Source organism: Lycium ferocissimum, chromosome 7 (genome assembly GCF_029784015.1).
Source record: "Lycium ferocissimum isolate CSIRO_LF1 chromosome 7, AGI_CSIRO_Lferr_CH_V1, whole genome shotgun sequence".
NCBI lineage: Eukaryota > Viridiplantae > Streptophyta > Magnoliopsida > Solanales > Solanaceae > Lycium > Lycium ferocissimum.
The window spans coordinates 25,289,960-25,298,616 of NC_081348.1; the positions used below are offsets into that span (position 1 = coordinate 25,289,960).

The following is an 8,657-nucleotide window of genomic DNA, read 5'->3' on the forward strand; positions in this document are numbered from 1 at the left end:
ACAAGTAACAAGACTTGTTGCAGCAACTAGTATCTTGTTGGAACAAGTATCTCACTTGCTACAACAGATACTACAGTTATTACAACAGATATTACACTTGCTGCAACAGATATTACAGTTGTTGCAACAGATATTACTTGATTCACCCATATTTAGTGATAAACAGAGAAAATCAACGATATTTAGTGATCAATGTATAATACTTAATCAATTTGATGTATTTTGAATCAGGACAGATGATCTACTAAGTCAGTATGCACTAAATCGAGTGATCATTAGAGTGAATTGATGTGAACTACTTGATTCACCCATATTTAGTGATAAACAGAGGAGATCAACGATATTTAGTGATCAATGTATAATACTTAATCAATTTGATGTATTTTGAGTCGAGATATGATGCTACTAAGTCGGTATACCTTAAATCGAGTGATCGTTAGAGTGATTTGATGCGAACTACTTGATTCACCCATATTTAGTGTTAAACAAAGAAAATAAATGGTATGTAGTGATGAATATATATATCTACTAACATCCTTAATGGATTAGATAGTAATTTCATGAATTAGATGGGCAATTCTAAGTGTATTCTTCTTAAATCGAGTGATCATTAGAATGATTTGATGCGAAGTACTTAATTCGACCATATTTAGTGATAAAAAAATGAATTTAATGTAACAAAGGTTCAATGTGATCAATATCGTGAATATGTTGCAATAATTGAGGAGTTGTTGTAACATATGAGATACGTATGCAACGAATATGAGTAAGTTGTTGCAACATATAAGATACCTGCTGCAACATGTGAGTGAGTTGTTGCAATAATTCAAACAAGGTAATCAATCTGTTGCAACAACTACGCAACTTGCTTAAACATCTTATCCATATGTTGAAACAAATTAGTAACTTGTTGCAACTTCTTCAACAAATGTATGATCTGTTGCAACAATTAACTCATCTATTGCGACATATTTTTTAATTTTTGTAATAATTTAAGCAATTGTTTGATTTTTTCCAACAAGGTGAGTAATTTGTTGCAACAACTAAGCAACTTGTTTAAAAAGATCAGTAACTTGTTGAAACAGATTAGTAGCTTGTTAAAATAAATTAGTAACTTGTTGCAACTTCTTCAACAACTGTGTGCATCTGTTGCAACAATTAGTAAGCAAAATAAATAAGTTCATAAACAGAAATTATTCAATAGACACCTTGGCTCCAAATACCACAACTTAAGTAATAATTTGTTCAGCAATTGCCTTCTGGGGTATAGCAGATTTCCTTGATCTACTCCATCTCCTTCGTTTCCATCATTAGTTTCTTCATCTTCTAGTTCTTCTTCACTTTCTTCATTGTATCTACTGCTTCTTGGCTCTGTTCTTCATCTCTTTCTGAGGATTGTCTGTTAGTTTGGCTGTCAATTTGACTGTATCTTTCCTCAACATTTGCCGATTCATAAATAGGTTGTCTACTTATTGCAACAAATGTAAAACTTGCTGCGCTACAATTGTTACAACAACTACAAATCTGTTGGATATCTTCTTACAAACAGAACCAAATAACCGAAGCTTGCTGTCCAACAGATTTGTAGTTATTTACAACGGATTGTCTACTTATTGCAATAAGTGTAGAACTTGTTGCAACAACTACAAATCTGTAGGATATCTTTTACAAACAGAACCAAATAACTGAAGCTATGTCCAACAGATTTGTAATTGTTGCAACAGATTGTCTACTTATTACAACAAGTGTAGAGCTTTTTGCAACAACTGCAAAGTTGTTGGATATCTTCTGAAATAGAAGCAAATAACGGAAGCTATATCTAACAGATTAGCGAGTCGTTACAACATATTGTCTACTTGCTGCAAAAAGTGTAAAACTTGTTGCAACGACTACAAATCTGTTGGTTATCTTCTACAAATAGAACCAGATAAACATCAGAACAAAAATAAAAAACTATATGTTGGATATATTTTCCCAAACCCTAAATCCTACCAGGACAACAATAAAAAAATCATCCATTTCACTACAAACACACAACAACAACCTAAATTTTATCCAAACTCTTTCTAGACCCAAAAAAAATAAAATTAAAACTTTTAAGATTTTTTTTTTTTGTTGTTGGATTGTGTGGGGTGTGCAAAAAACCAAAAATAAAAACTTTTCAAAATCTTTTTTTTTAAAAACAATTTTTTTTTTTTGGTTGGGTGGGGGAAGTAAGAAACAAAAAAAAAAAAAAAAATTCAAAAACTTCTTTTCAAAAAAAAAATTTTTTGGGGGGGGGGGGGGGTGGGTGGGGGATGAGTGGATGGTGGTGCAAAAAAACAAAAACAAAAACTTTACAAAATTTCTTTTTTTTTAAATATTTTTTTTGGGAGGGTGGTGGGTGCAAAAAGAAAAACTTTTCTAACTTTTTTTAAAAAAATAATTTTTTTGGGGGCGGGGTGGGGGATGGCGGGGTGAGGGGTGGGAGGAGGCGGAGTGGGAGTCACATATAAGCATCAAAGAGATGAAATTTCAGTATTACCCGTACGAAGGCCGTACGGACAACAAATCTTTGGTGTTCTCGTTTCTATTTAGTAACTAGATAAGTATTGCCCGTGCTAAGCACGGGCCCACCATTTAAAAATGTGATACTAATTAATGTGGCTACCCTCGACTTGCACAGTTTCATTCAGATGTAACTTAAATCCTAAATGGCAATAACTACTTGAAAATAACCATAATTTCAAAAACTGTAAATAACAATAAATCCTGAAAAAGAGAATACCTATGGGTTTACTAATGCATCAGTGATGCATAATTCCATATCTAAATAGAAATTTTAACATAATTCAAAACAAAAGAAAGAATTTTATAACACGTACATTCGAGTATAGTAAACCTTTGCTCCCTCCCAGACACTATTTTGGGGAAGCAAGCATCTCCAAATCAAACTATAACAATTTATTGATGAGACATCTCTCAGGAGAAAAGGAGGGTATATGAGGAGATTTGTTGCGGGTTGATCCAAACCTATTATCATGGGTTGTTTCCTGTGAAAATGGCTGAATTCTCTATTTCTGTTTTGTTTATTTCTCCATTTCTCTCATTCTCTGTTATGCAAGTCGTACCAGGGTGGCCTGAAATTTAAAACATCAAGGACATGATTTGAATCAAACATATATAGAAAAGATATAAGCCTTTAAATTAACTGCAGTAGCCCAACTGATACATGCCTTCTCTTTGAGAATGATATTGAAATTCCAGAAAAGTTGGAGATATATAATTTCTGTCGGAAATACTAAATAACCAAGCCACAAAATGGGCTCAAACAGATACGGTCGGGAAGCTGCTTATCAGAAGACCATTAGTTAGTTCTATAGTTCAAAAGACCATTAGTTTCATTACATCAATACATAAAGTTCACCTGGCTGAAATATCCTTTCAGATGAACAAAACAAAGATGCATAGAAACTGTATAATACTTTGACATAGACAATTTAGTTGAAACAGTCTACTCGATCAACGTATCTTGGCATAAACAAAGCCATCCCACACACAAAAAAAAAAAAATGATGCATAGTAAAGGGGAGATTGAAATGTCACGTTCAGTGTTTGAAAAATTATGAAGTTAATGGAAAGAACCTTTATTTTGGATAAATAGTGAAAAAACTTATCATCTCTACACGTCTCTAAATGTTCAAGATATAAAGCGTATCCAAGCATTTAATGAGAACTATCAGTCATGAAAACTTACAACTGAACAAAAAAATTCACTGAGATAGTACCTTAAATAGCAAAGTCAGGCCATTAATAATGCTAACATCTACTACCCTCTAAAAGCATACACGATATCCTAAAAAAGATGAAAGTGAAACTAATGGTAGATTCAATGCACTAAAGATAAATATAAAGGTAAGCATCTAATGAGAAATGATAGTTAAATAAACATAATATTACAGGCCAAACTCATAACCAAGGTTCTTCACACAACCTTTTCTAGTGCATCTAAGATATCTTTCAAAGAAATGAGAAGCTCAAGCAAATCTTTGATCAATTCTACAGATATTGCTCTTCCCAAAACCAACTTAAAAAATCGTTCACTTCACAATATTCAAGGATGATTTAAAATATCCGACAATAAGAAAATTATTGCAAGTTATGAGGATATTCTTTCACAATATTAATCCAACAGTAAGAAGATTATAGCAAGTAATGAAGGTAAGATAGTATAAGACAACTAAAAGGTACCTTTAAGTAGAAAATTGTTATGCGCTCATGGATCTTCATTTGATCCTTCATTCCAACTCTTGGCCTTTCTTGACTTCCTTTTTCAACTTCTTGAAATACCTCACAGTAAGGAGTAAAGTCTGCAAGTACACGAAAACGAACAAATAATAACCGAAAATGTATGAAAATATTAGAATTTGGACGATGTATATGCTGGAATATGTAAGTTCTAATGCAATTCCTCAATAAAATTAGTATCTTCTTTTACAAAGATGAAGTTACCTCCAAGGGACATGAAGTCATCAACAAAAAATTTCATAGGCCATCAATTGTTTATACTGGATGATAATTTGATCTTTTCTTTTGGCCTTCCTTTCCCATGGGAGCTTCTCAGACACATGGCCCTGGGAGGACCTGGAGGAGAACATGATTATGAAAGCAACAACTAACACAATCTTCGCATTAGGATTTCCCTGGTTAAATTTCTTCTTGAATTTCTCACAGTAAGATACACTATGAACAGTTGTCAGCCACATAGCTAAGGACCAAGACTACATCATAAGGAACAAAAAGGAAATACTTAAATTTCTCCCAAGTAGCTTGACAAGGAAAAAAAAATGAAGCACTTTTGAAATCAGAGAGAAATGACAAAATAACAGTAAACATCAATAGAATTAAAAATAGAACATAAACGAAGCTTCATCGATCCTAGCTGCTTTTAATTAATTATTTTTTTAAAAAAAAAATCTTAATTTTTGTATCTACCAGAATAACAAATGAAATTACAATTAAAAAAAAACATGAAAATTGACCTTCTCTTTCTTAATTATTTTTCTGTTTGCAAGCTAAAATATTTAATTGAAAATATAAACTTATCCATTACAAATTTGAAAAATATTGTATACTATACAATTTTCTACTAAATATTAGCAGCACATAAACTTATCTTCTGCAAAAATCAAAAAGCCACAACTTGTCGTACGGAAGAATTGTTCAAAAGATTGTACTACATAATACTCTTTCATCACGAATTCTGGAATTACACGGAAGATCGATTTTACATATATAAATGAACAAATAAACCCTAGAAATCACAGTAAAATAGGACTTGGATCGAGCATTAAGGGAGATACGTATTCTATGTTGCGAGTCAAACTCAAACTTCATTGTTGATGGACCAGCAGCAGTTTCCTTTTCTCTATAGATCACCTCTCAGGCATTCGTGTCGAGTAGACCTTGTTGCTGTGAGAAATCTTAATTCATGAGTTATAGGGAGGGATTTATGAATTTAACATAAAAGATACTACTATTGCTTCTTAACAAATTAACTAAAGATAAACCATATTAACAAATGTGTTGTATTTTCTTTCTAGGGAAACAAAGAAGAATGGCTAATGAGTCATAAATTTTGATAGATAACTAAAATTAAAATACCAAAACATTAAGACACCATTTGGCAGACAGGCCATAGAATCAGTCCACATGAGAGGAAGAATGGGATCAAAATGCTACAAAATTGGACAAATAAACAGCAACCAAATCAACGAAAATTCAACTGGTAGCATCGTACCCATTTTATAACTAAACTTTTTTGTGAACCAAATTGAGATGATCTTCAGAGTAACACTTAAAAGACAAAGAATCTCGAATATCCATTATCAAAATAGTATCGAAGTCAAAATCAACACTCAATATGTTTTATCATTCTTTTTCACGAAGAAAACTTCAAAAACAAATACCTCAAAATTGCAGCAACGGTCTGAGCTAGATGATCACTATATTTTTCTACTAAAAGCTTCTTGATTTGCTGATAGATTTTTGGAGAAGAAGGTGAGTATACTGTATTTTCTAAGAAGGCGAGAAGCTTGTGGGTTTGGTTAAAAAGAATACATTGTCGGTTTGGTTATAAAATAAAAAGAAGCTTCTGGGTTTGGTTAAAATGTCATAATTGCCCTTAGGACGGACGACGATCACAACTTTCACTCATGTTTTTATATTAGTAGAAATAATTTCCCATGCTTTGCCATTTTCAATTTATTTCTTCCATTTGAGTTCAACAATACGAACAGTAAAAAGAATTTTTACCGATTAAGTAACAGGAAGTGAAAAAATTAATGTTCTTCAATTCTTGGTTTGGAAGTTATGTTTTTTTTTTTTATCTATCAATCTTTTTCAACTCTTAATCCACAAATAGAAAAGAAAAGTAATTTCACCTCGTGACCTTAAGAACAGAAAAAACTAATGATTGTTTGCTAAGAAATCAACCAACAAAATTATGGTAAATAAAAGAAAACAAAATAAATATCTTAAATTAAAATAGCTGAACATAAGGATTTCACTTATCAAGAGATAAAATTCCAAAATTTGTGAAACAACCAATTTTTTATTTTGCACCATCATTTTCTTATCTTTTTCTCTTATCTCTAAAATTTACATCCCTTTTCCAAATTAGAATAAACTCTTCTAATTCCACAATATCTCATTTCTTGCAAACATAAGAGTAGATCAGGAAAAACGCATTTTTAAAGAGCTAGAAAAAGAAATAGTTAAGAAGAAAAATAAATTATAAAGAAATACAAGGAAGAAGAAGAAATGAAATCATGAGAGGACGAACAAGAGTGGAAAAAATAAGAAAAAGATAGGGAGGCACGGGGAGTCTGCCAATTTTTGTGGCTTTGACAGGTGGGCCTCAAGAAGTCCTTTTGTCAAATGATAAATGCTTCACACAACTATGATGTGGCGTATGAGACACAAAATAAAATTTTCCTCATTAATTGAACAGCCAATACCCTCTGAATTGCTCTTTAAGCAATTAAATCCAAAATGAATTCATTTTGCCTTTTTTGTTTAACACTCTTGCAGGATAAATTATAAAGGATACCTATGATGTCTTTTCTGGAATTGAATTTCACCAAAAAAAGGAGTTGAATTTAACTAAACGATTACATTAGTATTTACATGAAAGAGCTTTTTAATTCAGTCGCTAATAAATTGGCACTTTGGTGACTTTAAAAATGATCGAGAACTTCTCAAAACTTTGTGAATTATAAAAATGTCAATGAGTAAAAGAAAAAGAAAAATATTAGTGTTATTGTAATTTTATTTTAATTTATACATTAATTAGTTTCCGATTCTTAGACTTCCTTTTACCACAATAAAATTCTTCACATTATTTCAGTTATGTAGTTTTAAAAGTCAAAGATTTTTGCGGATATCCCTTAGAAGCAAACTAATTACGCGAGCCTACCCCCATTACTTTCCAACCCCTAAAATATTTACCGCCATACCTCTAAATCCCACAAACTTCAGCATACAAAAACGTGACCAACGCCTAACCAAAAAACAGAGGCTTCATCAAAACAGAACATCGTTCCCCAAAATTCAAGCCAAAAATCCCTAGAAAACATGAAATCAACTACAAAAATTCACCTATCAGATCCATAAATACAAAACCAAACGAAATCGACTCCAAATTACAAATTCGAAGTTTGATCTCACACGCAAATCTACACTTTTTCAACTTTCGAATATCTGCAATTCAATCTTCAGATCTGAAAAACAACTTTTTTTGGGATGGATGATGTTACAGTTTTGGTTCACTACAATGGAATCTGGGATAGCAATAAAAAATACATCAATTTTAAGGTTGACGCAATTCTCGTCAACAGTAGCTGCAAATTCGATGAACTTCTTCTTCGAATCGCAACTCAATTACAGGTTGATACCACTACAATAAAGCTCGAAAGTAAATACGAACTTGCAGAAGGATTTCCAGCTATGAAGATATTCAACGGTATAACAGTCAAAGTGTACTTCGACTTGAAGAAGAAGAAGAACACTGCTAGCATTACTATCCACTATCAATCTCGATGAACACTATCGTCGCACAAATCGCACCACAAATTGATTTCCCTACCGGTTCATCAAACATTAGACAACTGATCAACAATAATGATATCAATATGGTTGTAACTGATGAACAAATTAAGCAAAACATAATTACCGACCCGTGCAACCAAATAATTAAATTTGGACAGGCTTTCATTGACAAAGCCATGCTAATCAAGGTTGTACGACAGTACTCAGTACAAGAGAATTTGAGTATCGAACCAAAAAATCATGTAACAGGAAGTTCGTCTCGATTTTTCACCTGGGTGACACTCTTAAAATAAATTCTTCATGATGCCATCAATAAGATAAAAGATATCGAGATGACGCATGACTTTTCAAATTCTTCAATGAAACACTCTTCAACTGTCCTCCATGATGCCATCGGTGATAAAATATACCTGAGATGAGATTACGAGGATGACGAATTAATGAAATATTCTTTCAAAATTTCAATACATCATGAATAAAAATATAAATTATATTAAAATGGAATGTGGGTTGTGGGCCCTTTAAACCCTTTTCCCCCCGTGATACCCAAAGAAAAAAAATAACAGGGG

General features: G+C 32.2%; 1 long non-coding RNA gene across 2 annotated transcripts; it reads right to left on the minus strand.

Moving 5' to 3' along the window:
- Nucleotides 1-2,704: 2,704 nt before the first annotated feature.
- On the minus strand, nucleotides 2,705-6,056 carry LOC132062619 (uncharacterized). 2 transcript variants are annotated; one of them, XR_009416220.1, is made up of 4 exons: nucleotides 5,949-6,056; nucleotides 4,492-4,623; nucleotides 4,231-4,349; nucleotides 2,705-3,119 (listed from the first exon to the last, which is right to left on the minus strand). It is a non-coding gene; the product is annotated as an uncharacterized LOC132062619 (long non-coding RNA). The 2 variants fall into 2 exon arrangements; XR_009416219.1 differs by lacking the exon at nucleotides 4,492-4,623 and having other exon boundaries at nucleotides 5,780-6,050.
- Nucleotides 6,057-8,657: the final 2,601 nt, after the last annotated feature.